General features: G+C 43.5%; 1 long non-coding RNA gene across 1 annotated transcript in view; it reads right to left on the bottom strand.

Annotated features, from left to right (window-relative positions):
• Positions 1 to 678: 678 nt before the first annotated feature.
• The window catches only part of LOC148001310 (uncharacterized), a 44,097-nt gene continuing 19,363 nt past the window's right edge, over positions 679 to 25,412 (bottom strand). The window contains exons 2-6 of the long non-coding RNA XR_015636992.1: positions 24,798 to 24,989; positions 24,145 to 24,291; positions 17,643 to 17,716; positions 16,411 to 16,585; positions 679 to 1,693 (exon numbers count right to left, since the gene is read on the bottom strand). This is a non-coding gene — a long non-coding RNA (uncharacterized LOC148001310). The remainder of the gene's footprint in view (positions 1,694 to 16,410; positions 16,586 to 17,642; positions 17,717 to 24,144; positions 24,292 to 24,797; positions 24,990 to 25,412) is intronic.

The raw sequence follows: 25,412 nt of genomic DNA, 5'->3' as shown, positions 1-25,412 counted from the left end.
AAGGGATTTCTGAAAATAGCCCATTAAGACTGAGTCATGGAGGTAACAAGAAGTAAGATGGCCAGGTGCAACCATCAGCTTGCACACTCACTACCCTGCTTCCCTCTGGCTCTTGTCCGTCTTTCTGTTTCCCTCACCTTTCAGAATTAGGGAGTTCTACCACTTATAAAAGATCTCAGAATATACTTCCCCAATAACAACAAATATCTAAAATATCCAGCACTCATCATTAACTTGTTTCCCACACAACACACACACACACACACACACACACACACCCCTTACCTCTATATGACCTCTATAGCAAAACACAGCCTTCCATGGAAAAATCAGTTCCTCATCTGACTGGCAGTCAGGAGGGCATGTGCAAAACTGTGCATGGACCTCTGGGAATCATGGTGGGTCAGACAAACAGGGAGGAAAAGCTTAGAGAGCCCGTCAAACTCTACTACAGAATGTTTTAGAGATTCATTCGAACAGTCTAGGGAAATCTGTTTTTAAAAAATCAAAAGTTTTGGGGTGGAGAGATGGCTCAGCGGTTAAGAGCACTGATTGCTCTTCCAGAAGTCCTGAGTTCAAATCCCAGCAACCACATGGTGGCTCAGAGCCATCCGTAATGGGATCTGGCGCCCTCTTCTGTTATGCAGGCAAATATAGAGGCAGAACACTACATACATAGTAAATAAATAAATCTTTTTTTAAAAAAAAGTCAAAGGTTTCATTAGCAGAAATGTTGGGACAGTGGTCAACTCTAGGGTGAAGGAAAGGTGTTGTCACCAAGGACCACACTGAAAACCTCTGGGCTTTGGGTAGGGATTATTTCCTGGCCCATGTTGTGGATAACTACATGCCACATACTGTTCTTCAGCGTTCTACACATAAGCTTTGAACATTCTTGTACGCCCAGGCTCCTCACCGCCTTGGTTTTCATCTTCTGTACGGCACACTATGGAAAGGAGTCAGCCTCCTGTCTGATGCCTCCTCTCCTCACACCCTGACTCCCCACCCCCAACTGCTTGCCCTCTGTTGTTCCGCTTAACTCATCTTCTTCACAACACGAGGCGTGGCTTCCTAGAGAGTGCCTTCCGCTTGTGTGAGGCCCTGGGTTCAATCTCCACCATCAATACTCAAAGTAAAATGAACCAAGGACCACAGAGGTATTATCTGAATGCATAATAAAGGGAATATCAGAATAAATATTTAATATAAAATATCAAGACTGTAAATGGTAAGGTCAATAAACAGACCGAGGGTGCCTAATGATATTATTTAACACTGCCCGGCTTTTATACTTCAGTAGAGTTAAACCCAGCTGGAACTGTGGCTCTGCCCCCTGGGCATCCACTTCATTTTGCTCACACTTTTTATTCATACATTCATTTGGTATGGATGAGAACTCAGCTCCCTCTCTCTGTCTAGCCGACATCATCTGCATCTTTATATTCCAAGGCTTGAAAGCACTACTAACTCCAAGTCAGAGCTTGCTAACACATAGAAAACAACCCGACTGTTGGCTTTCCATGTTTCCCTTTAGAAAGGAAGACAAGTGAAATTTTGCTTGCAGTCATAGAATAATAAGATTTTTCTGAAACAGCGAAGCAATCTTCCTCTCTTCATGATGCAGTTGCAATTTTACGTCCTTTCTTTTCCTTCTGCTGTTAAAGCCAGACTTGGGGAGGGAACTTGATTCCACCTATAAAAAAGTAGACACCATGGAGCTTAGCATTGCAGAGTTGACTTCTTACTTAAGGAAGTGGAAAGAAAGCCTTTTCTCTTTTATCTATGTGTGTGTTCATGAGTGTACCCGTGTAATATACTCATGTGTGCACTCATGTGTTTTCCTGTGTGCCTGTGTATGTATTCATGTGCATGCCTGTGTGTGTGTGGTTTATGTATGTGTTCATATGTGCACCTGTGCATGTTCTCATGTCTGTATATGTTCACATGTGTATGTTCATGTGAGTGCATACATGAGGAGACCAGATGTTAAGTACATGCTCCTACCTCTGTCCATTTTAATCGTTGAGACAGGGTTTCTCTCTGAAACTGGGGTTCACTGATCAAGACTAGCTAGCGGGCCAGGGACTGTCCTATCTCTTCCTTCCCAGTGCTAGATGTGTAGGCGTGACCAACCACACCTAACTGTTTCTTATGGAGATGCTGGAGAGCCAAACTCAAATCCTCATGCTTGGGCAGTAGACACTTTGCAAATGACCCGTCTGCCCTACCCCTCAAAGAAAAGCTTGAAATGTAACAGATCATTGGGGATGGGGAGATATTGGCGGGAAGCCTTGCTACCCCTAGAAGAGGAGACCCTCCCCATGCTGAGGCAGAGTCAGATTTCCTACTTTGTAATAATAACCCAAATTGCAGGGTTATTATTACATAAAGGAGTCGGGAACTAGGCTCAGCATAACTAGATTCACAACAATGGCTGGTGCGGGAAGCTGCAAGTACAATAGAACATAAAACTAAACTGCACCTAGGGAGCCAAACTTTCCGGGAAGGGGTCATTCACTGACTGACGTTACCAGAACGGTAAAACTCAGGCTTGCTATTGAGTCCATTATCAAAAGCCTAAGATTTTTCTCTCACTTGTAGAGTTTCCAACTTAAATTCTCTTTAAATGTGTGGCATACCTAGGTTAGCACCGCTCTGGCAATAAGAGTTTCAGGTACCATCAGGGCCAGATGACTAGCTAAAGTTGCGGGTATCTGGCACCTGGCACTGATGCGTTTCCAAATCCTGGACTGAGGTTCTGGTGCTCTGAGTCAGAGTGTTCTTTCTCTAAGAGCAACCTGTGGCAGCCAAGTGACCCACTTACTTACTTGGTAAACAGCTTAGCAAACAGAATTCAAAGCCAGGGAAGATGGTGGTCAGGATGGACCATTCTGTCAACTTGGCCCAATCTAGACTCACTCAGGAAGAGAGTCCCAATGAAGGGCTATCAAGATCCAGTTAATCTGGATGGTTGTCTTAATTATGTTAAATGATGTGGGAAGACCCAGCCTGAAAGGAGGTGACATGATTCTCTGGGTTTGGGTCCTGAGTTGTATGAAAGTCTAGTATTAAAAGCAAGCTGGCAATAGGCGTTCAGACACACACACACACAGAGACACAGACACAGACACACACACACACACACAATCTCTCTCTCTCTCTCTGCTCTTGACTGTGGGTGTGACCAGCTGTTTCCAGTTTCTGCCTTGATTTGCTGGCAATGATGGACTATAATCTGGAATTCTGGGCCAAATAAGGCCTTTCTCCCTGAGCTTCTTTTTGCCTGGAAATTTTTATCACAGAAACAGACTCAAAACTAGAACAACGAGCCCACTGGTTGCTCTTGCTCAGCCAGTCCTCAACCTAGCAGACTGTGGAGCATCTTCGAACTCACAGTAGAACTCCTCATGAAAGCAGAATTCTTGCTGATAGAAACAGCTTTGTGTACACTCACCTCCAGCCCCCCTTCTTCTTCCTGGGCACAAGCCTAGCCTCATTTCCCAGCCTTCTTTGCAGTTAAACAAATCAAATGGCCGAGCTTCAGCCAGAGCAATTTGAATAGGAGCAATGCGTGTCCTCCCGAGTCTGGCCAAGAGAAAAGCCTTGTGCAGAGCCAGCTCTCCAGGCCTCAAGAGACCTGAAGCCATGCGAAGGTCTTAGAATCACAGCTCTTCAGATGTCTGTTCATAAGTCATGCAGTTATTGTCTGGATATAAAATGCCTTCCATGGGCTCACTTGCCACAGCTTAGGTCCCCAAATGGTGGTACTATTTTGAGAGGTTCTAGAAATTTTAGGAGGTTGGCCCTAGCTGAAGGAAATGAGTCTCTGGAGACATGTTCTTGGAGTCTCCATCTTGACATGGTCCTCTCTCTCTTCCTGGTCACCGAGATATGAGCTTCTCTATCTCACCTTTCTTTAACCTGTGATGGGCTGAAACCTCCAAATTTATGAGCAATAATATCTCTTGCCTACCACAAGTTGTCAGGTGATGAAAAGCTCATGAACAACGCTTCAACTCAGCAGTACTGCCTACCACAACTTCTATATTTTTGATCCATGTATCCGTGAATTTCTTACAAATTCAAGAATCACCCTAACAGCCACATCTGTCCCAATCATTATAAACTTGTCCTTCCTAGAATATGATATTCCTCAATATTCCTAGAACACAATATTCCTTAGTATAATGACCTCAATAGAAACCCAGGGTTTTATTAGGAAACAGAATCAGTGGTTGAAACACACTAAAGGTCACCATCTCCACTCAGGTGGCAGACCCAGAACTTTGCAAAAGAGTTCAGCCATTTACATTTGTGAAATCGGAATATGGAGCTAGGAAGAAATGTAAGCCAAGTTCGTAGCTCTCAGATTTCATCAGTCAGACCCACCAGATGCAGAATTACCTGATGCTATTTCATTCAGAGACCGTGGAAAACAGAGCACTGGAGTCTACAGGAAGCAATTACACTGTGAGAAGACTCTGAATAACACAATCATGGGCAGCTATTTAAAGAGAGTAGGCCATGGGGATTGCAGAGGATATTAGGTTTGCACAAATGGACTCAATTATAAACTGAAGGAGCAGAGTGGCCCCAGAGATGGTCTTGTCCTGAGACAAGAGGGTTCACAATAAGAGAACAAACAATAGTAACCAGAAAACAAGCGAATGGCTTTGTGGCAGGATGGAGCATCCTTTGAGTATATCCCATGGTATACATCTCTATTTGTGTGCATCCGGGGCCAGAGATTGGCATCATGTGTCTTCCTCAGTCACCGTCCATCTTATTTTCTACTGACAAGGTCTCTCAATGAACCTGAAGCCCATTTGAGAAGAGGGAGGCTCAATGAAGAAAAATGCTCCCACCAGACTGGTCTGTGGGCAGGCCTTGTGATGCGTTTTTCTTAACTGATGATTGCTGTGGGAGGGCTCATCTCACCTTGGGCTGGTGATCCTGAGTACTATAAGAACTCAGGGCGAGCAAGCCATGAGGAGCAAGCTAGTAAGCAACATTCTTCCAGGTCACCTGCAGCAGTTGCTGTCTCTAGGTTTGCCCTGACTATTCTGTGTGATGGACTCTAAGCTATAAGATGAAATAAACATTTTCCTTCTCAAGTTGCTTTTGCCCATGGTGTTTTAACACAGTAATGGAAACCCTAAGTCACGGAGTAAGCTGCCTCTCCAGCCGCTCCAAACAACTTTGTTTCCCCTCAAAAGTTCTTCACAGCAACTTGCAGTCGCCACCAAGGGCACATCAAGTTGCAGATCACTAAAAACATCTATATATTTCCCACTCTCTTTTCTAAACAATGAAGCAAATTAACAAGTCTCCCCACCTCATAGTTGACTCTCTGTTAAAGAGAAAAGCAGTCTAACCAAAGCAGGTGGCAGACTAAAAATGTGTTCTTGGACCAGAAGATCATCAACAGGAGAATGGCGTTGGAGGTGAGGACTGAAGGCAGCATGAAGATGTATGTGGCATAGTTTGGAATCTGGTGCACCCATGGGCCCCACATAAAGGGAGATACTCACAGTGTTTCTCTACACGTCTGCCCTACAACACTACGTTCTGTGTATTGTGACCCTACTCTGGTGGTTGGACAGATGCAGACATAGAACCTCAGGGTATTCCACTTAGAGGGAGCCATCAGGTGACCTGGTGAAAAGTCTCTGCCCTGTGGCAATAGTGGGAGTTAGGCCTTCAGAACCTACTCCTCAGGGAGATGGCGTGACAGTCTCAAGAATGAGAAACACGTAGAGAAAGCGTCTATGTCTGGTAGCAAGAGAAAGGGTCATGGAGAAAAAGCAGGCATGTTAGATTTTAAGTGGTCAAGGAAGGCAGACAGTATGAAACAGAAGGCACTAGAGGGCAGATGACAAAATGCATGATATACACTGGGAATGACAGGCTTAGAGCAGGCTTGAGATAAGAATAGAGGCAGTCCGTAATAGCTGACCATTAGAAAGTCAACACATTGAAGTTTCGGAATGAGGCAAATACTAGAGGAGGCCTGGGGAGCCGGATGATTTGTGGCCCTGTGTCCTGGGACAGTGAGGTTACTCGGTGGCTCTCCAGGTCCTATCATTTATTCTGAACTCTGGTTTGTTGCCTTGGGGTGTCTTTCTCTTCTATGGATGTCAGGTGGCTTTCCATTTGAAAGTTCAGAGAGCAGCTCTGAGAAGCCTGTTTACATTATTTCCAAATATTTCTAGTGGTTCTCCTTTCCTGGAAGTAACACAAAAGAGTCAGCCCCTCGTTTACAAGAAATGGCGTGAGTGTGTATATGAGTGTGTGTGGTGTGTACATGCATTTGTACATTTTCACAATGTACATGTGTTTTATAGAAGGTTGGATAAGAGTCCAAACAATGTAGAGGTCAAAACATCCATGATACATTTGAGAGGATGGGTAAGCACCAGAGTGTGGGAGTCTGGGCATGCACTTCATGTTTGGGACATCTTCTTGTTTGCATAGAGTACCTGGTCTGTGGTTTCCCTCAGATTATCCTCTCATAAATACACTGAGTGTTAAATAGACAGTAAAGGGTATGTGTATGTCCCTTCTGCCTCTACCATAAACCATTTTGGATTTATTCAGAAACTTGTTTCATCTTCTATAAAAAATGAATAGGCTGGAGAGATGAATCAGTGGTTAAGAGCACCAACTGCTCTAACTGAGGACTCACATGGCCTCCCCAGCCTCGCCCCCCAACATCCTGAGAGCAGCTGCTCTGCCATCTTCCCCATATCCTGCTGCTGCACCGTTAGGCCAGTGGGAGGCAGCATTGACCCTCCTTGCCTGCTCAATGTCTGGTTACCTTGACTCCTGGCTTCTAGATAAACAGGAGAAGGGTTGGTAAAAAAAAAAAAAAAGATTTTTGTCTTCACAAAATTCTATCATTTCTCAACTGCCAAAAATTTCCCAGATTCTACTAGATCTTCCTTCTCTTTTCGAACCTCAAATTTTAAGAAAGAATCATAAAATCCTTAAGCCAGAAAGAACTTCTGGCTTACCAGAGCCAGCCCTGGTTTGAAGATGAATGGTCCATGGGAAGTGCTACTCATAGAGAGTGTGGTCTTGTACGGATAGCTGTGTCCTTGTTGGAATAGGTGTGTCTCTGTTGGAAGAAGTGCCACTGTGGGAGTGGGCTTTGAGGACTCCTAGCGCTTAAGCTCTGCCCTCTACAGGACACAGTCTCTGCTGGCTGCTTACAGAGAACAGAGTCTCCTGGTTGCCTTTGGATCAAGACGTAGAACTGTTTCTTCTCCAGCATCATGCTTCCTGCCGGGAGGATAACAGACTGAACCTCTGAACCTGTAAGCAACCCCAACTAAACGTTGTCCTTTCTAAGAGTAGTCTTGGTCATGTTCTGTTCACAGCAGTGGAAACCCTAAGATACCTCCTTACTTGCTGCACGTAATAGATCTTTCTCCACTCTCAGAAAAACAAAACAAAACAAAGCAAGAACCAAGTACCCTTTAAGAAGAAACATTTGAAAAACATAGCTGGACCAACTCTGAACGATAGAAACACAACAGAAGTCACAGCTGCAGGTCAGAGATGTAGTTTAAAGTGGCTAACAAAAATGCTTTATATAAAAAGAAACAGAAGAAAGGCCATCAAAGATGGCTCAGTGGGTAAAGGTGCTAACCCCAAGACTGATGACCAGCGATTGCTCTCTCTGTCCCACATAGTGGAAAGAGAACGAACACTTGAAAGTTGTCCTCTGACCTCCACAAGCACACAGTGGTGGTACATGAGTATACACACACACACACACACACACACACACACACACACACACACACACACACACACTAAGTAAAATGAAAGAAGGAAGAGAAGAAGAGAAACAGGAGAGGCAAGGGGAGAACAGAATACACGGTGCTTTCTTATTTAACCATAGACCAAATATATATTATTTCACCAAGTAACATTTTTTTTCTGTTTTAGGTGTTTGGCAACTGGAGTGCTCTTTGCATTTTCTGTACATTTGAACCTAGGCTAGCCACATTTTATGTGCTTTGTGACATGCCACCGGGACTACAAAATAGGACAGGGCATCATCAAGCAAAGGGTCTGTGCTGAAAGAACCTGGCAGAACCTTCAGAACAGACTGCAGCAGACACCTCAGCTCCAGACGGCCCTCTGGAGAAGTGTCTTGCACAAATAGAGCATGATGAGCTGGTGCGTTTTTACTTCAAAGTTTGCTATTCCAAAACCACAAACTTAACTCGGTGTCCCTTCTCAAGTCAACTCCTGAGAATGACAATGGTACCGTCGTACTTCTTAAACAACGACCTATAGCAATGGTTCTCAACCTCTGAGTCACACCCCTTTGGGGGTCAAGTGACCTTCTCACAGGGGTCACCTGAGACCACTGGGAAACACAGATGTTTACATTACAATTCAGAACAGCAGCAAAACTACAGTTGTGAAGTAGCAATGAAAATAATCTTATGGTTTGGGGTCACTACAATGTGAGGACCCTGTATTAAAGGGTCACGTCATTTGAAAGGTTGAGAACCACTGGCCAACAGGGACACGGGCAAAGAGCCGTGTCTGGAGTGCGTGGAAGAGGTTGCTCCGTCCTGAGTGGGGCCGGAGCGTGTTTGAACCAGTAGTGCTATGTACAGAGTCAGCGTGCTCACTGAGAGCAAGTAAGTGCCTTTGCCCCAGTATGAAAAGTGGAGCTTGAAGGGAGAGGCAGGCTGTAATCACAGAGTGCTAACTGAGGACAAAGTAGAGTACACCAGGCAGATTGGTCTTTCTTGACAACAACTGGCCAAAACAAACACAGCTTTGAGATTCCAAGTAGCTTTTAAGTATTCCAGAAAACAAGTAAACAAATAAAACCCCCATAGCAGCTCCCAGCTCAAATCCAAGATCATTCCGGGTCCCTTAAGAAGCAGATTAACAGGGACACCCACTTGTGTCCCTAAGCCTGTCCCCTACAACTTACATCAGTGTTCCTCTTGGGTGGTGTTTCACACTGTTCTTGGCAGCCTTTGGGGTCTGCTATGGGTATAGCTATACAGGGAAGGCTTGTTCATGTCCCTAAGGTACCCTAAGGACTGCTGTTTCTCTCTTGGCAGTGTAACCCTTAACAGTGGGGGCTTCTCCAAACAATGAACAGTCCCACGGGCACATTTTGGTTTGCTCTTACGCATTTGAGCAGCCCAGACTCCGTTTGGTGGTAGATCCCCTGTCTTTGCAAGAATCTATGGTAATCATATTTACTCTTCAGAGATTTTGTTCTAAAAATAAAGGCTGGCATTTACTGACAGTTCAGTAGAGGCTCCATCTATTCGTATATAATTTACTTAATGCTCAGCAAGAAACAGTGATGCTAAACTGCACTCTACAGAATGCATATATAGTATGAGTTAGCTAGGGCTGCCATAACAAAAGAGCACCAACTAAGTAGCTTAAACCAGGGCTTCCTATTTGATGTGCATTTACCTGGGACACCATAACAAAGCAGCACTGACTGAGACTTTCCTCTTTCAAGGTTTCTTTTTCCCTGTCCCCACTAATGTCAATACTCTCTCTCACATCCAGTCTGCTTCTTTTTCTCTCTGATTTGGACTCTTCCAGATGCCTTTGGATGTTCTCTCTCTTATCTATAATAAAACCTTCTCCTCATTCTTGGAGTGGCCATTTTGAAGTGTGTGTGTGTGTGTGTGTGTGTGTGTGTGTGTGTGTGTGTGTCTGCCTTCAGTTACATATAGTTGTGTAAAGTAGACTTACATAGGTAACAGTTTTACTGATAACAAATTATCTTAGGGTTTTATTGCTGTGAAGAGATACCATGACCACAGCAACTCTTAAAAGATAACCTTTAGCTAAAACTGGCTTAAACTTCAGAGGTTTGGTCCATATCATCATGGTAGAAGCTTGGTGGCATGTAGGCAGACATGGTACTATAGAGTAGGTAAGAGTTGTAAATCTACAAGAAGAGTAAATGTCACTGGAGCTGGCATGAGCTCTGGAAACCTCAAAGCCTACCCCCTGTGACACACTTTCTCTAACAAGGCCACACCTCCTAATCTGCTACTCCCTATGGGCCTATGGGGCTATTTTTATTCAAACCATCACACAAATCATAAATAAATATATTTTAAGATGAATTTGGTGGGGATGGTAAGTATTTGAACTCCATCCTGAACATGTGCTTGGCCACAGGGGAGGCCTGATAGAGGTGAGGGCTACCGGAGGCTACCGTGGCTAAATGAAGAGAGATCTGTAAGTGAATGTATTTCAAAGAAGCCCATCATAGAGACTTCCTTCTCTTTTTCCTCCATTCCTCCTTATGTTCTAGGGAAAGCCACTGAGTTCGAACCCCCAGCTCCCCAACCTTGCCAAGGCCATTGGTAGGTTGTTGTTTGAAAGAACTTCGGCTGCTCTCCACACACATTTACCTGGAATCCTGCGTGCTCTTAAGTATAATGCCACACCAGCTTTTATGTGATTGATTCTAAGAGATATTGTCTATTGTTTGTTCAGTACTCCAAATGCATCAATTTTCTTCGTAGTCATCATGTAAAATTCACCAGGGCAGTAATTACATTTTCTCGTTCACTCCTGTATCCTGAGGCCTGTATACTGTATCCTGTTTACTGATCATATTATATAATAATAATGTCCCATCTTGAAGGCATATGTCCCGAATGTTTGCTGTTGCTTATCCCTATAGTACGAAGAGTGTTGGCATTTATTGTATCCTGAGGCAGAAGACAGACTCTTGTATCGACATAAGGGATTCCAAGCAGGATAAAAAGCAATTCTCCACCCATGTGTATATGGAATAATGCCAGGAATCAGGCACCACCCAGCATGAATTAAATCTGCCTGCTGTGAAGGGCCTGCAGTACAACCCTCATATCTCTCTCTTTTTAATCTCCGACTCACAGCATGGCCACTGTTTCCTGCACGATAGGCACGCATGATCCAGTTAATCTTTAAACACCTATTTTGCACCATGGATTCCAAATATGGTATTTCACATGGTGGACATTCAGATGTGGGGAGGGTGTGTGGATAAAGTCTAAGGTGTCCTAATACAGGCAGATAAGAGGAATAAACTAGGGGCCGGAGAAATGGCTCAGCAGTTAAGAGCACTTGCTGCTGAGGAACTGGGTTCAGTTCTGAGCACCCACAGAGCAACTAACGACCATCTATCACTCCAGTTCTAGGGGATGTGATACCCTCTTCTGACCTCTTCGGGCACCAAGTACGCATGTGGTATACATACATACAGGCATGCATGTTAAAAATAAGACATGTATAAAAAGAGAAAAGGAACCTCTGATGTTCTGACCCATGATAGGAAGCTTGTAGTTCGTGACTATTTACTGTAATATTTTCTGGCTGACTAGAAGAGGGAAGTTTGAACACGAAGAATTAACAAATGTTTAAGACTGTGGGAATGTTAACTACCCTAGTTTGCCCGTTATACATTCTATAAATGGAATCAACTTATCACTATACCGAGCAAATATGAACATTTATTCTATGTCATCAAAAGATGCCACAAGTTACATTATTTTCCTAGTTAAGGTGTGAAAGTGGAAGCTAATACATTTTTATTTCTGCTCTGGCTAGTTTTCTATCATCCGACAGAAGCTGGAGTCATCTGAGAGGAGGGAAGCCTAGTTGAGGAAAATGCATCCATATGACAGAGAGGTAGGCAGACAGCCTGCAGGGAATTGTCTTCATTAGTAATTGATGGGGAAGGGCCCAGCCGCTGTGAGTGGGGACACCTCCGAGATGGTGCTCTTGAGTTCTATAAGAAAGCAGGCTGAGCAAGCCACAAGGAGCAAGCCAGGAAGCAGCACCCCTCCATGGCTCAGCTCCTGCCTCCAGGTTCCTGCCCTGTGTGAGTTCTTGTTTCCAAGTAGACTGTGACTTGGGCCATGCTGAGTAAATAAACCCCTTCCTCCCCAAGTGGTGTCATATCAATAGAAACCTGAACTAACAATTCCCTTCACTGCACAATGGGGATTAACACAATAGGCTCTTTTTAAGATCCCTTCTGTAATACAGCCTGATGCCTGAGCCTTGACCCACTGCATTGTCTATTTAGATTTGGGTGTGTGTCACTTCTGCAATGTCAAACCAATGATTTGAGATTTTGATGGCAAAATTGAAGTACAGAAGTTCTGATTAATGGCAGCTTGGCATAAACATTGTGGAGTGAGAAGAGGATTATAGGCCAAACTCTTGGAGTCTAGAAATTGCAATAGGATGATGGAGACATCAGAAAACAGAGGAGATGTTTTATGGATAGCTTTTATCAGAGATTTCGTTTCCTCAGAGTCTTACATCACTTCTGAAGTGTTTTCTCTTTCCTTCCACAGAAAAGCACATTTTATGAGGACAGAATGTATTGCTCAGTATTGTATATTCAGGCCCTGGCATACAGCATACTTTTTAATATGTACTTGTTGAATGAATGAAATAAACAACAAGAGAAAAAGATTGAGGCAACCCTTGCCTTCCTACTATTTCCAGTCTGTGATTGTCCTTCTGATGTCTTGACCAACTCTTCCACAGAGGAGAATTATACAGAAACGTTACTACAAGGAAGTGAGGCTCTTTTGGACCCATCTTAGAAGTCACCCACCCACAGCACTTAGATACATTTTCTGAGATGAGAATGGATTGTTCTGATCCCCCGTGAGCACTCTGAGCTCAATCCACTTGGAACCTATCACGAGAAGCTCAATACCTAGCAATGTCACTTTAACCATTAGTGTTTTCACTCTGGGGGACAGTAGATGAAAATATTCTACTTCTATTGTATCTCAAGTCTTAATATGGGTTTTGTAAAATAACTATGAAATTAAGTAATTTTAGGACCATGGAGAACATGTGTAACTAAAACTCTCCCACGGGGTCAGCCCCCAAGCAAAATCATGGATCTGAAAAAGTTTCTTATTTCTTACTTGCCCCTGCAGCCCTCCCCTGCTCCCTTGCCCTGTGTGTGCACTATTCAGCTCAATAGGGAGAGACACTTACTGTGCAGGGTGTACTTACATACCCTGAAAGTGTCAGTTGGAAATAACAATCATGTACAAATGAATATCTCATTCAATGTCAATAAAAGCAAAAAAACATTTCGCCCTCACTCTAAAAATACATCACGAAAATTTTGGTTGAGCATATGGTAAAAATTGTTTTCTAATAAGGAGCTGAGATGTATGAAAATCCTTAAGGCTGGAATATTTGCTGTGGATAGATTATTGGGTATCTAGATACCCCCGAGAGGCAGTAGATTCCCGTGCCTCAACATCAACTCACCTGAAGAGTGCGTACTGAGTGGAAGGACACTCAGAGCTTGCTTGTGCATTTAGCTCATGTTTTCTGAGCCCTGCCTTTGTGCCAGACTTGGTGAGTGATGTTAACCTCTCTTTATACCTCAGGGGATTTGCTCAAATATCTTCTTCATTTCGGTGAAGGTTAGGCTGACGTCGTATAAAAACCTGCAGTGAAATACTGAAATAAACTAAAGCCCTAGCAGCTGGGCACTCATGTGAGAAATTTTTTAAAACAGATCACTTGAGATGAAAAGACCTGCTCTAAATCTTGACTATCTGAGGTCATAAGACCCGCCCTAAATCTGGGCCACACCTTCCAGTGGCAGCTTGTCCAGTGAAATTGCAATAGGATGATGGAAACATTAGAAATGACTATCTGGTTCTTGGGTTTTCCATTGGGAGATAAATCATTATTGGACTAGCCAGATTGTAGACTGTAAGCCACTCTAATAAATTCCCTTGTATATATGTATAGTTGTATATAAATATATATGTTAATATTTGTATATCATATATATTATATATTCATTTTATCAGTTATGTTCCTCTAGAGAACATGGACTTATACACATGTGTTAATTACCAATACATTACGGTTTATTTCTCTATTGCCTTTTATGTTGTTGTTTTCTCCAACCCCAAATGATACTAAAATTTCAACTCTATGATTACAGGAATCTGTTTTCTTCATTGGTACAATGCTTGGTTCTTAAGTGATATTGAACCCCCACATAAAGTGAGTGAGTACTACTGGCAGTACAAGAAAGAGTAAGAGGGGCTGGAGAGATGGCTCAGCGGTTAGAGCACTGACTGCTCTTCCAGAGGTCCTGAGTTCAATTCCCAGCAACCGCATGGTGGCTCACAACCATCTGTAATGGGATCTGGTGCCCTCTTCTGGTGTATCTGAAGACAGCTACAGTGTACTTATATATAATAAATAAATACATCTTTTTAAAAAAAGAGTAAGAAAGATAGCATTATCTGTCTTGTGAAAACTTCCCATGTTGCAGGATATTTGATCATACTGTGCCCTGAGATTGTGTTGTTTACTGGAAAAACCTTTTCTAGTTGTGGTGCAGCTCAGCCTTGACTCACACCTTTAATCCTAAACAAGGAAGGTAAAGTTAGTCTATAGAAGGAAGCATCCATGTTTGAAAGTAATGTCTAACTGAGTGGCAGACAAAGCGATGAATCAGAGAAAGATTTGACAGAAAAAGGCTACACCCAACTCTCATAAGAACAGAGAGAAAAGAGAGAGGAACATGGAGAGAGGAAGCAGTCTTACCAGGAGAGTTTTACAGAGGCAGGTTGAAGTGAGAACAAGTTAGACACTGGTGAAAGACAGAACAGCCAGAGAATGAGAAAGCACCAAGAGATTAGAACAGATCGCCAAAGTTAGAACGAGACCAGTAGAGTAACTCAGTGAGAAACTGAGAGAAGCCAGACTGAACCAGTCAGTTTGGAGAGGAATTTTGAGCTAGAACAGCTGAGCTGACCAACCAGCCAAAGATCAGAAAAAAACTAGGAAGTGGGGAGTCATTCAATAGTAGGTCTCAGAGGTTGAGAACATTCTAGGCCTGGATAACATTGTACAGAGGCTAGAGGTTTCCAGGACTAGGCCTAGACTAGCAGATGGTGACAATAAGCCTCTGAGATGACAGTTACATTAGGAGAATAAAAGATGCTTTTACATTACACTCCCCACACACACATTCATACAGATGCTACTCATGGCTTGGTAGTCATGGTGTTGCTGCGATGTTCTTAACTTTAGGTTGTTTCCTACAAATGTCCTTGGAGCAGAGTGTGGTAGGTAACACCTATAACCCCAGCACTTGAAAGACAGAGGTAGGAGGAGTGCCATGAGTTTGTATCTAGCCTGGGCTACATATTATTTCTAGGCCATCCTGGGCTATAGAATAAGACTGTCTTGCAAATAAATAAAGGGATAGAGAGATGGCTCAGTGGTTAAAGGCACTTACTGTTCTTGCAAGGGACCTCGTTCAGTTCCCAGCATTCACGTGGCCTCTCACAATGGTCTCTAACTGCAGTCCTAGGTAACCCAGTGCTGTCTGTAGCCTCCAGAGATTCCTGTACACACAGGCACTCAGGCACATAGATGCACATAAAATTAACCCAGTAAAACTTTAAAAATAAACAAGAATATAAAAACAAATGCCCCAGCCAGACTATGACTTTCCTCGGGACACTCTCCATGTCTTGTGACAAAGCCTAGATTCTCAAGGCGCTGGGCCTTCCAATTTCACACTCTTTTTTTGTGTGAAAATATAGTTTTCCTTTCAAATGTAAATGTTCTTGAACCACAGCCATGCTCTCTTTACTCTGCCAGTCAACATCTCTGAGGAAGAAAGCATGCTTGTTTTTGTCTCAAGCCAGGTCAAACCAGGCCACGCAGCTACTACTTAACTCCTGTCAGTAAAGTTGAGATGACCAGAGCCCCTTCCCCAACGAGGAAGAAGACAAACCTTGTTACCCTCCAAAGGCCACAGAAAAGCAAGTACATTCCACAGACAGTTTTACTAAAGCAGGACAGGCGTTGGCGTCGCAGGAAGCACAGAGCGTGACAGCTGGAAGGGAGCTGCAGAAGACGGATTAAACAGCCTCAATGCACACAATCAATGGGTGTTTAAAAGACTTTTAATTAAAGTGTGTGAAATTGGCAACTGACTTACGGCAGCATCTACACGATCCCAGCAGAGGTCACTACGCTTGTCTGTACGATGAAGGGAGACATAAGGAGCTATTTTTTTCTGGATAGAAAACAGAGTGGGAACAAAAAGCATTATATATCAAGACCGGCCCTGCCACAGCCAGAAACAGAATGAAGACAAGGAGAAGGGGGTGGGGAGAGGTCCTGAAACCAGCAATTAAGAGCTGTCTCGGGAAGTAAAGGAATGGTTTTGGTGGGAGGGACATGCACACGCAAAAGCAAACCTTTGTGGTTTTGTTTCTTGTGCTGAAGGAAGAAAGCAGTAATTGGCCTTGCAACATGAGACAAGATTATCAGACCTGGTTGAGAAAGCAAGCAGCTGCTGGCCATACAGATGGTTTCCGCCCAAAACCCAATTACCTTATAAGTAAAGAACTTGACTTCTCCAGTCACATTAGTGAAGTCCTCAGTAGTAGCCACATGTGACCCAGGCATAGGACATTTTCATCAAGGCAGAACGCTTTAGAAGACAGCATTGCCCTGAGATAGACCAGCAAATTCCAGTCAGGGTCTACAACAGTGGACCTAGTGTTCCCTATCGAAAAGAGAAGCAGGAGAGACTTTGAATGTGAAGATCACCAAAACCTTGGCAACTGAGGTCAGAATTCTCAGCACTGCTCCTTTCTTAACTGTATATCAGTTAGATGTGATGGATTCTACGGTGGCATTTCTATATCTGTACATAATGCATTTTGATAATACCCAATCCCCTTTGCCCTTTCACTCCTGATGATCCCCTTTCTCTTCCTAACTGCTCTCCAGGTACTTTCTTGTCTTGTTTTGCTGCTCCGTTTATTTTTGTTGTTGTTGTTGTTGTTGTTGTTGTTGTTGTTGTTGTTGTTATTGTTGTTATTTTTGTGTTTGTTGTGGTGGTTGGTTTGTTGGGGGGCTGGCTGGCTGCTTGCTTGCTTGCTGGTTGCTTTCTTGACTGGTTGGCTGGTTGGCTGGTTGACTGGTTGGTTGGTTAGTTGCCTGACTAGCTGGATGTTTGGGTGAGTGTTTGATTGGGTAGTTGGTTAGCTGGTTGGCTTGTTGGCTGGTTGGTTGACTGTTTTTTGTGAGACACAGTTTTTCTATGTTGCCCTGTCTATCCTAGAACTTGCTCTGTAGACGAAGCTGACCTCAACCTGTGTTCTTCTGCCTCCGTAGTGCTGGGATTAAAGGTATGCACTACCACAGCCAGCTTTTCTTGTTTGTTTTGTTGACCCAGTGAGTTAGGATACAGTTGCTTACAGGAACATAGGCATGTCACAAAGAAAGAAAGAAAGAAAGAAAGAAAGAAAGAAAGAAAGAAAGAAAGAAAGAAAGAAAGAGAGAGAGAGGAGGAGAAGGAGAAGGAGGAGGAGAAGAAGAAGGAGGAAGAGGAGGAGGAGGAGAAGGAGGAGGAGGAGAAGAAGAAGAAGAGGAAGAAGAAGAAGAAGAAGAAGAAGAAGAAGAAGAAGAAGAAGAAGAAGAAGAAGAAGAAGAAGAAGAAGAAGAAGAAGAAGAAGAAGAAGAAGAAGAAGAAGAAGAAAAGAGAAAAATGCTCGCCCTCCCCCGGTATCCATTACCTATAAACTTCTCAGGGAGGGATGAAAACTCATAAGCCCTACCTCACTCTGTGGCAGGAGCTGCTGAGCACAGCCTTGTGAGGACCTTGTACAGCTGATCACAGCTACTGTGAGCTCTAGGGTAAAAGCACAACATATCAAAAAGTTGAGTCCTATCTATAACCATCCCATCTCGACTTCCACCATTCTTTCATTCTTTCCACCTGTCCTTCCACTCCTCTGAGCCTTGTGCAGGAGATTCAATACTTCTCCAGACAGGAAGCATCCCCATGCAGATGACTGTGAGGTCATTTTGGAGCACTGAAGTGCATACTCATACTAATGTGAATAGAATGCAGTCTGAATCCTGTAGTCATCCACATACTTTGTCAAGGATTAATGTAAATCAATGTTGTAGCAGAGATGGGATCTAGAAATGAATCCATGGTTAAGATCATGTCACATACTGTTCTTACAGAGGACCTGCATTAAGTTGTCAGCAGCCATGTCAGGCAACACACCACTGTCTGTAATTCCAGCTCCAAGGGATCTGACACCTCTGGTCTCCATGGAAACCTGCACTCTCTCGCACACACAAACACATGTGCATTTATAGAATGAAATTATTTTTCAAAGTAAATATCACAGATGTTTACCACTGTACAGCAGATCGGTATTCCAAAGCTCACCAAGAAGAGTGAATCAGGTTTCTGTCACCAAATGTAACAAAATACCTCAGATTCACCTTGGGAGAGCAAAGCTTTATTTTTGGTTTAACATTTTAAAAGTTTTAGATCATGATCACTGGGCCCTATCATTTTGGAGCTTGTCGAGAGCTTTTGGTGCCACTTCTAGGAATTTGGTATTTGTCACTGGGCTCGGACAAGGAAGTAGGCTCAGATAAGAATACCAGAAACAGTGACTGTGGGGCTTTCTTTTCCACTTTGCTGAATTACGACCTTCTGTGATCTCTTTGTTGCTACTTTACTTGATTCCTATCCTGTGTGATCTCCTCATTTACTATTTCCCTTGATTCCTTTGTCTTTGCTCTAAGAACTGACCATATGGTTTTTTGGATGTACCTAGAATGACATAAAAGCAGGCTGGAGAAAAATAAACCTCCTTCAGCCTCAGCACTGGCTAGAGTCATTTTATAATTTTGTCTAATTATTTTTTTTGTCTTTTACAATCCTCATTCCCTCCCTTGAGACCCAGTTGACTGACTGAGCTGGCTTGGTCAGGAGCTATAGTATATTTCTTTGGGTTCAAAGAACTTTCCAGTGCATTAAAAAGGAACACATGGACTTAGCAATGCAAAGCTGAGTTGTGTCCAAGCAATGCACCTAATCCTGGCGGAGAAAGTGCTAGAGTTTTGTTCATTGAACCATCAAGCTAACATTCTCTCTTATCCAGTCCAGCCCTGGGCTGGGCTGCTAGTGGGTATTTCAAACAGATGAAAAATGCTTCTAACATGATAATAAAACTATATACATAACTCCTGTCAATTAGGAAGGTCTAATTGTCCTGTAGCCTCGTAGAATAAGAAATGCCCATCATGTCTGTAGGCTTTATATATTAATACCAGAAAGACATATTGAGAGTGTAAATTAGCCTTGAAAGATGATCTATGTAAGGAAACAAAACAAATAAAAGATTTGACTGCTAGATCTTTCTTTTGTCTCAAACAATACTTAATCAGGAGATTTGAAGCATCCAGAGATGAAAATGGAAAATGTCTAACTGGCTCTGTGGATGACTTTTGGAAAAGGTTTGTACCACTTCTTGGTTCAAGTAGGAATGGAGAGGGAAGAAAAGGACCAGGATGACTGCATCTAAGATGCTGAACTCTCTCAGTCACATTTATCCCAGGATGGAATGAAAAGCAAGACAACACCTGAGGAAACCAGCAAGAGTTGGGCTATGCCGTACAGAATCTTGTAGAACCAAACTGAACTCCCTCTCTAGAAGTAGCATCCGTCCGATACTGATCTGATGGGGTCAAGCTTTAAGAGCCTACTCACCTGGCTTCCAGTAGACGACTGTAGGAAGAATGGAGGGATGTTGTTACACTAGATATTCTCCTGGGCTCAGCAGCAACCTTCCTTACCACTCTTCTCTCTAGCCACACCTACTTCATTCAGTACTACCCCTGTATGTAATGATGGTAAGAGCACTGCTCCCAGCCCTGATCTTACCTCCGGTGTGCAAATTTTACTTCAAAGTTCATTTGGTAGGAACCCCCACAGTGGCTTCACTCACCTCCATGACTCTCATTAACATCAGCCATATTCTGGATATAGATTTCCTCAAAGATCTCACCCAGTGGTACAATTAGTTGTCTTGATTACATATCCCTATAAGCACAGCACCAGAGAGGTTGCTGTAACTGACACCATCTTTAAACTGGTGTCTTAAACCTTCAGAGCACTAGCTTCAACATTTTCTAAGTCCCCCTCTGGGACCAATGAGAGACAGCAAAGTCATCCAGGTGGGACACACAAACCTAAATCAAGACCTACCTGCCCCTGAGCCCCCTTCCTCTCCTTTCAGACATTCTCTGATGCCCCTCTATATGGATGAAGACCACCAAGATGCCCTGAGAGATCACAGAACTCTCCCTTCTGTGAGTGCTGTTTCTCTGTGGCTAGCACCAGTTCTAAATGGGTATCTGGCAAGCAGACAGCTCCTCCCAGCCAGAACATGTCTCTCTTAGGATCACATAAGACAGGGCTGACAGATGGTACCAACACGACACCCTGATTTGGACCAACATATCATACACAGGAAGAATTCTAGGCTCTGGGCTATCACTCTTACCCTACTTCTAGGCTTGAATTCTGTACATAGAAGGTAATAAGAATGCTAATGACATTTATTGCATGTTACCAGCACACACACACACACACACACACAGACATATACACACAGACACACACACACACACACACACACACACACCTGTCACCTTGAATCTCTACAAGCTACTTGATATGTCCAGCTGCCTTCTGTGCAACTATGCCTGTGTTACTCAGATATTTTGAGACCTTTACTCTGAATGGGTCCTCTGATTGATTTCCCCCTTACCTTCAGTTTATGTTGTCCCATGTTTGCACCTCACGCTGGGAAAGGGACAGACCTTCTTTGTGTATACTACACTGATCTTCAAAAGCACCTCATCTCTCTCGCCTTTGAATGGCCACATGGAGAGGTTGAGGTATGATCTGCACCACAAGAGGTCACACTCTAGGATTGCACCAGTAATACACTAAAGAGTTCAGGAGAGGGAGAGGCCTCAGTGATTAAGAATTCACAACTGCCGGCAACTCCTCCAGGGGATACAACACTTCTGAATTATTCAGGCACCTATGCTCACATGCATATACCCACACATAATTAATTAAAAATAAAATAAGTCTTTTCAAAAAAATCAGTTCAAGAATAGCCATATTAAGAGATATACTTACTAGTCTATATTTATGGAAAAAAACCCATGACCCCTCAGTAAAGGGCATTAGCATCCACATCTCCCAGCATTCCAGGTTGCTTGTGTGGTCCTCACCAACAAAGTTCAGGTACAGCGTTTAAGGGAATTTGAGAAGGCCAATAATCACAGTCGGTTTGATGGGTGACTTGGTGTTACGCATAAATGATGTAATAAGCTTTGTGTAAATGGAAATTTGGGGTTGGAGAGACAAGAAACCCATACCACTTCAGTAAGAAAATGTTTACAAAATACTAACGCATAATGGACAGTCATAGCATATGCTGTCATCATAGAGTTGCCACACAGGACCTGTGACGTTACCTGGGATGGCAGTTTAACAATGAAGACGACAAAGCAATGGTTTCTGAACCTAGCCAGAAACGGTCGCTAAATTACATGACAAGCCTTCTCATGCACTGATTTCGCAATACATGAAGATGTAACTTTTTCTTTTTGTCTCAGTTGGGGTTTTTATTGCTGTGAAGAGACACCATGACCATGACAACTTTTATAAAGGAAAAGAATTAATTAGGGCTGGCTTACAGGTTCAGAGGTTTAGTCCATAGTCATCAGAGTGGGAAGTTTGGCAGCATCCAGGCAGATGTGATGCTGGAGCAGCTGAGAGTTCTACTTCTGGATCCGCATGCACCAGAAGGAGACTGCCACATTAGGCTTAGCTTGAGCATATAAGACCTCTAACCCCACCTCCACAGTGACACTCTTCCTCAAACAAGACCACACCTCCTAATAGTGCCACTCCTTATGAGTCAAGCACACAAACATATGAGACTATGGGGGCCATTCCCATTCAAACCAACACACTTTTCTACTCACATTCTAAATCTCCATAGATAATCACTATACATTACATGGGCCCATGAACTGTGCAGTGTAGCTAACTGAGGATGACCCTAGTGATGGCTAGCTGACTCCGGTATCCATCCTCTTGGGCAACCCCAATGCTTTTGGTTCAGGAGCTGGATTCTCAGAGTCTCTACTTTACTGAACACGACAGACATGAAGGGAATCACTTTTGAAATTGTGTTGTAAAATAACTGGCTTTCAATTTAAGGACTTCTCTTGTACTCTTAATCCTGTCTGTTTCACATTCTCTCAAGTTCAGGGATACGCACTACCATGTTGTAGACTACCCTAAGCAGACACAAGAGGGTGAAGAACTGAGATCTCTAGCCAGCACCCAGAAATCTTAGCCATCTGAGCTAGGTAGAAGCAGACACTCTGTTGCTTTCCAACAGCGACCCGAGTGAGGTAAAAGCAAGGTCTTCTCTAGCCCTTAGCAGCTCCACTCCTAGTCTGATGGAGACCTGAGCAAGGGACCCTCAGCTAAGTATCAATGAAGTTCTTAACCCAAAGAATTGGGAAATGATAAGAATGTTAAAGCTATTTTGAGGTTATTTGTTTTAAGTGATGAATGATCCATACATTGTTGGCGAAGAACATTGCAGCCTCAGCTAACAGGAGGAGAGATACAAGGGCCTTCAAACCAGAAGTTTTAATATTGTAATGAGTAGTTATCAGAATTGTTGGTCACCAAATTCCCTTTGAGCTTGTCTTCCATTTATCAAATCGGCCACCTGCCCCTCTTCCCTCCCTAGACAGAAGTCAGCTACCTCTTTTTTAGGTCTTTTGCTCCTAAAATACATACTTTACCCCGTAAATCAGTGACTTTCAATGAAACAAGCAATGGTTGGTCACAGGCAATCAAGGAGGCTGTACAGAATTCCCCAAACCTAGACATGGGATCGGTCCCTCCCTCCCTTCATCTTACTCTGTGCAACCCTGTCTTCCTCCCTATATTACGTATTCCTGGATAATCAACTACCCCATACTACAGCAACTTAAAGCCTGTATTATTTCAACTTCCATGAGTTACAAGTCTGGCTGGGGGCCCGCCATGATTAGATCAAGCTGCTGGTCATGGCTGATGTCTCAATTGAAAGCTTTGTAGGAGAATACATTATCCGTCCAGCCCATCTTCTAAGATCACAATTCAGACTGTGAGCTCTCTCAAGTAAGGACTTGATACAGGTCTCTTTGAAGAACAAATCCGGTCTTTTTTCAGAGCAGGATACTGAGAAGATGAGCTACACAGAAATACTTGCCTCTGTGTAGCTTAATCCCAGAAGTGATATGCCATCGCTTTGCCTTCCTGCTTGTTAGAAGCAAAGTTGCCAAGTTCAGCCTACACCCAAGTGAGAGGATTGTGTGAGTATGAGAATGCCATGGAGCCAAAGAATACTTGGGAGCTACTGAGGGACTGACTGCCAAACTTCTGAACTCATTCACTGTCACCAAAGTCAGCTCAGGATAAGTTCTGAGTGCTGGTACCATACACTTGAGGCCACCTCTCTTCAAAACCTGTTCATCTGGTGCCATGTAGGTTTTCTTAGTGTTTTGTTTGGAGACAAGATCTCCCTGGGTAGCCCTGGCTGGTCTGGAGCTTGTTATGTAGACAAAGCTGTCCTCAAACTCACAGAAATCCACCTGCCTATCCCTGAATTGCTGGGATTAAAGATATGCACCACCAGCGCATTTGTGTTTACATGTTTAGCTATGGTATACACAATCTTGGTGTTTCAGTCCCAGTGTCCTTACCTTGCTTTACCATCTTGCAAGAGAAACATCAACTCCCAAGTAAATCTGCCTAGGACGTCCAGTTATGAACTCACTCCTGGTTCCCGGGCAGCTTGTGAATGCCCTTTAGAGCTTACACCCCTAGCTGTGTATATGTCTGAACTCCTGAAGAGTTGCCTGTAGAACCATGTTCATCCCTGTTCACTGTGAAGAGTGATGCTTTTATTTTCATTTTCTATTGGCAATTACACGCTAGCCAGAGATTCCGGGCAAAAGTCGATCCCTGTGGACTTAGGGTCCCCCTACTGATCTCTACTCCGGATTTTCCCATCATCATCATTATCATCACTATTGACAAGCACCTTCACTCATAATTTACTGTGTGTACTGGGCTCAAACATTGTCATTTGTGTTACATTTCTCTGCAAAACAACCTGTGAGTTAGTTGTTATTTTAATTCCACATGGTAAGTTTTAAACCAATAACCTGGAGTAGTTAGGTAGTTCAGCTACAGGCAGACAGCGTACAGTGATGCAGCAGGCAGGAGTCAGTTCTACAGACTTGGAGGCTAGAGCCTCTCACCGGGGTGCTCCCCATGGCTTGGTGCAGTCTTCCTTCTGGATGCTTTTCTCTCTAGACCATGGATGTAACAGAAGATAACAATTAAAAATAATAAAGAGGCAAATTTCTGCTCTGCTGGGAGTAAGAAAACACAGATTTACCCACACTGTGCTATTAAATGGTTTGATATATTGATATATTTTGGGTGACATCAGAAAGAAATCCTCTCAGGATTCAGAAGAAAAGATAATTTTTCCACTTCAAACACGGTGAGTTTATGGAGTCCATGGCAGCCCCCGAGTTGTTTGATCGCATGATTGCTTCCTTATGGGGAATCTGACCCCTGGTGCCTACAGAGTGTGAATAACCTCTGCGCCTCCACAGAGCCACCGTGGCAAAACAGACATCTAAGCCAATATTCCTCCTGGGGTGGGAACACTTTAAAGTCGACCCTTGCAGCGAAATTTTTCTCATATTTTTGTTTTTCAAACTAATCTCCATTGTCTCTTAAATTTCTTTTTTTAAAAGAGAATCAATAGATTGTTGAGTTAGAAGTCAGGAGTCATGAGAATATTTACCCACGAGGTAGCTTGATCAACTTTAAGAGAACAGGACCGTGTCAGCCGTGGTAACATACATCAGGGCAATGTCAGTGAGGGAAAAGCAAACGAAGCTTCTTGGAAGGCTGTGGAGATGCCCTGGAGGAGAGGCAATCTACAGAGGTGGAGTTCTAATGGGGATTCCATGGCAACCATCACTGAGGGATATGGCTGTAATAAGAGAAGGCATAGAATTAGCCTTTATCTTGCAGATGCTGCAAATCCTCTCACGGCTCTCAGCTCTCTTTGGGGGTTGCCTGTTGGAAGAGCCAGCCAAATTGGTGACCCATCTTCCAGAGTGTCACATAGCCTCTTTGCTGACATCATCCTACATCTCTACCTACCTTTAAAATGCCTCATGAACTAGCTCAGGAACCAAGTTAGGGATGGTGGGGACGCCTTTGCTCGGGCCCTGTGGACTGGTGGGTCCTGGGTCTGGGATGTCAGGAAAGCTATTATTAAGTCTTATGCACCACGGGCTTCATTACTGAGGGCTCTAGTGGAGCTCCACACTCCATGTTGCTACTGGGCTCTCTGTCATCTGTAGGGGACACTACAGCCTTGGAACACACTGCTCTAGCGGTACGGGTACAG

This window comes from Rattus norvegicus, chromosome 14 (assembly GCF_021556685.1).
Source record: "Rattus norvegicus strain SHRSP/BbbUtx chromosome 14, alternate assembly SHRSP_T2T, whole genome shotgun sequence".
NCBI classification, from domain to species: Eukaryota; Metazoa; Chordata; class Mammalia; order Rodentia; family Muridae; genus Rattus; species Rattus norvegicus.
Note: the sequence above shows the minus strand (reverse complement) of the source record. Positions and strands in the feature narration are given on the sequence as shown.